Here is a 4,693-nt window from a genome sequence, read left to right on the forward strand (position 1 = left end):
GTCTCTCTGCTGTCTGGCCTGTGTGCGTGCCGGGTCTGCGCCGGGACCGCATCAAGGTACTAAGCCACCCGGCTGAATTGAGTTAGTGGCTACAGGCGGCTTTTAATTGTTGATTGACCAGTCTGAGTGCTGCCTGTGCCGGGGTCACTTAAGATAGCACAGGGGGAGGTCCCTAGGCCCCAGCTGCAATTTCAGCCCCACACGACCCAGAGAGAGGGAGTAGGGCGGAACAAGATGGAGGGACTGGCGGAGGGAAGAAGGAAGGAGGAGAGGAGAGTTTAGAGAGAGGGTTAGAGAGGTTATGGACTGTTTCTTTACTTGTTTGTTTGATCAAGAAATGGTTTAATTAAGGGGTTATTATACATATATAATACACATGGGCTGATGGGTCCCACATAGAAGCACATCAGTTATTGAAGCTCAGGTCCAAGCTCAAGTATGTTGAGCCCAACCCGTACAACAAATCCATATTCTTTGATCCGTTTGACAATTACAAATTTGACTTTGTATTCGTTCCATTTTTCCCAGCTCACTCTACCTCTCCTTCATTCTCTCCCTCTTCTCCTCCCTCTCCTCTCCTCCCTTCCTTTAATTTCAGCACAGGGGCACCAAAGCCCACTCTTGCAGTTTAAGCGGGGGTGCGTTCCCTCGCCCCTTTCGCCCCTTTCGCCCCTCTCCCTCACAGCAGGTGCGCGTCCTTCCCTAACATTTGTTATCTCTAATCCTGCAGGTTCCGAGCACAAAAAGAGCGTAGTAAAGTCTCTCGCCACCCTAATCCCTCCATCCCTCAACTCCTTTTTTGATGGCGTTTTTTTCCCTCTCCATTTTTTGGGGGAGGGGGGGGTCACTCTGATTACCACACAGTTTTATCTATCTGGGAGCCCCTTGGAAATTCAGAATCGTGGGGGCTTCGTCTGTTTAGCTCCCCGGTCCCGGCTTTCCCTTTTTGCCCCCTCTACCCGTATCATTTACAGTCATTTTCTGGCAATTAAAAGGGAGCGCTGCTGCGGGTTTTTGGCCCGCAGTGCTATGCTACATCACTGATGAATAATTCTTCAGCCTGCAAACTGGAAAGCTAGCCTTTCTTTCATGTGGGGCTTTGTTGATTTACCATTAAAACTTGCTCTGCGGTGGGCTTTGCCGTGGAGGGCTGCTCTGTGGTTTGGTTTGTGATGGAGGGGGAGACACTAAACATGAAGTGTACATATGCTTCGTGTCAGTTTTCTAAAGTCTAAATTTGGTAGCATGTTGACTCATTTTATATTTCTGTGCATCTTGAAGGTTTGAATTAATATATACTGGTCATTCTTTTATCAGACACATTGTGCTCAGACTTTATAGTATTAATTCATTTGAATTCACCATCATTCGTTCATTGATTCATATAGCTATTCCTGCTTTATTATCGTGGTTACTTATGGGTGATTTGACATCACACACAGGGACAGATCTATCCCATAGTCACACGCACACAAACACGCATGTATGGACACACACACTGCCCCCCTGCCACACACACACAGCTTCCCCCTGTCTCCATTGTCTTTATACCCATCATCTCTTACAGGCTGATATACTAATTCTATATAATTCTCCTGATCATTTCAACTGATATACGTAGATCCATACACAGAGATACACACACAAACAAACATAAAACAAACACACAAATCTCACCCTCACACCATCATACCACGGACACACATGGACACACACTGAAGACATAATGGTGATAATGGTGGCCGAAGGCATTCTCAGCAGGGTCTCTCTCTCTCTCTCTCTCTCTCTCTCTCTCTGAGTAGTGCACTGATCAGCTGATGACACAGACACACACACACACACACACACACACACACAACACACACACACACACACACACACACTGCCAGGGGACATTACAGACTGACACTTCAAAATAAGTGTTTATTGTGTGTGTGTGTGTGTGTGTGTATGTGTGTGTGTCAATGTGTGCTGCTAAACACTCACAGAAAATGCATCCAAAGGCTCTACACTATGCAGTTTGAATTATATAGCCTAATGCTGCTTCATTGAATTCCATTAATGAACTACTCATTTGAATTGACAATGTGTTACAGTAATATCATGTATTGTAATGCATTATTTAAATCTGTGTAATGACTATGCAAAGCATCCAAATAAAGAAATATTTAAATATAATCTATTTTAACCCGTCACACTATAATCACACTATAATTTTTAATTAGTTACATTTCTTGTATTTATCAAAATGTTCAAAGGGATGTTCAAACCAAAGATGGCATTTTATATAGTATTCTCTCTCTCTCTCTCTCTCTCTCTCTCTCTCTCTCTCTCAAACTCACACATTGTACAATACAGTCTGGTGGTGGGTTTTATCCAGCTGCCTAAAAGCAGGAGGAACAGGAGGGAGAAGGGAAGGGGGATGGGGCGGTTAGGGGGGGTTCGAAGGTAAATCCTTAATCCGAGAATCCTAACGGTGCGCCCATCTCAGAGACCCGAGGGTGCCCGTGTTTGAGTGACAGCTCTTCTTTCAGTATCGCTGTGGGATGGGGGAGGGATTAAAGCTGTCTCCCCCTGAAGGGCCATTGTGGCTCAGCGTCTCCCAGCTGCTTCTGCACCCCTCCACAGATTTCTCTCTCTGGGACGACTGGGAGACAGGGAAAGGAGGAGTGAGTGTGTGTGTGTCGGGGGTGGAGGGTGGTGGAGGTGGGGGGTACGGGCAGAACTGACCCCCTTCTTTATTTCATGTTTTTTTTTCTACAATATTTGTTGTGTGTGTGTGTGTGTGTTTGTGCTTTTGTTTGTGCATGTGTGCGTGTGTGTCATTTCATGTGTGTCTGGACACTTCGGATAATATTTTATTGCATAGGAACATCACACAGAGAGAGAGAAATAACCTCAACACTCAAAGTCATTTCTGCTGTCCCATCATCTGTTGGTCTTATAAGGACAATTTTATGTAATCTAAGGTGAAACATAATGCTGTGCGGATTACCATATAGACTTGCAGTTTTACATTGCACCTGGAAAGAAATGCCAGGGGTGCGAGGCCTGTGAGGAGACTTACATGTTTTGCATACTTTTCAGGGAAGAAACATTACAAGATTTCATCAGATATGTGATCATGGCTGTTGTATGGGGTGAACATCACACATGTTCTCGCACAGTACACACACACACACACACACACACACACACACACACACACACACACACACACACACACACACACACACACACACACACACACACACACACTGTCGTCCCCTCCCCCAACTCTGCTCTCTGCTCCCCCCTACCACATCACATGTACCTGATGTTTATACAAGATGCAGATGCTTATACAAGATACAGTTTGATCAACAAGCTATGGGATCGGTGACACAGCAATAAAAACCCAGGTGTGCTCTCCAGTGAGATGCCTCCAGCCCCACACGCTCCCAGGTAAGGCCTAGGAGGCCCACAGGCTCCCGGTCACATTCCTCTGCTCTCTCTCATCCTCCAAACTCTCTAACCTCCTCAGCTTGTGATTAATAGTACTTGTTTGACTGGTTTGAGTTCTTCTTCAAACAGAGCAAAGTCTTATACTAACGGAGCTTCAGCGCTTTGAACTGGATTCATGTTCCCACAGCTACTTCCTGTCACATTTACCCCCGATCCCACAATTCATCATCCCACCAATTCCCCGTTTGGATGATTCATCAGCATTTTGATCATATTTATTTTGTGATATTGAACCAAAAAACATGACTTAAGTTGTACAGGAAATGTTCTTTGTCGTTTTCAAGTCGAATAATAAAGAAAACAAAGAAGCAAAAAATGATTGGTCTCCAATATTGCCTAAATGTACCCAGTCAGTTAGCAGGTTTGAGCAAGGCACAGAATCGCTAATCTTCGTCACATAATGAGGAGTTATTTGAGATGCTAGATGATTTGGAGATCAGTGATTCCCATACTTTCTGACTGCAATTTAGGGCTTGATTCAATCAGATCTGCTTTAGCCGACATCCACGTAGTGGTTGTTTTGTCGGAGGTGGAACTGCGTTAGAGCTGCCAAATCCACAAGCTGCTCCCGGCATTACACCTAAAGCGGACATTGCGAGTGGCTGCACGGAGTCACACGAAGAGAAATCGCATGCAGCCTTGTTAACATGTTCGGACACTGGACTGTGAGATGTAATCTATACCTCGATCAGGCGGATAGAAATGAATGATGTTACACTTTAGCGACATTATTTTTTATATAGCCTACACTTTCTTGTTCTGAACTTCTAACACCAGTGGGACGGGTGTGACTTCGTGACAAGGATTACAAGAGCAGCTGCTTACCGATTTGACAAGTCCAACGCAGTTACACCTCCGACACTGCCGAAACATCAGCTATGCGGGTGTCGGCTATCAGCGCGTTAATGCTTGATCTGATTGAATCTAGGCTTAAGTCAGCCTCAAACACTCACAGCGTGTGGTGTGTGTGGCCTGTATGACCCCTGTGTTTGCGCATCGAGTTTCTCTTGCCTCCAAGCAGGGTGGTGGTTGCAGGTTGCTGGGAGGAGCAGGGAGAGTGGCATGGCAGGCTGGGCTGGCATAGCTGGCCTGGCATAGCTGCAGTGTGGCAAGAAACAGAATCTCTGCCATGATAGCAGGATGCCAGAGGCCTCATAGTGTCCTGTTGAGACTCTCCAAGGCAATTATA

Source organism: Oncorhynchus tshawytscha, linkage group LG23 (genome assembly GCF_018296145.1).
Source record: "Oncorhynchus tshawytscha isolate Ot180627B linkage group LG23, Otsh_v2.0, whole genome shotgun sequence".
NCBI lineage: Eukaryota > Metazoa > Chordata > Actinopteri > Salmoniformes > Salmonidae > Oncorhynchus > Oncorhynchus tshawytscha.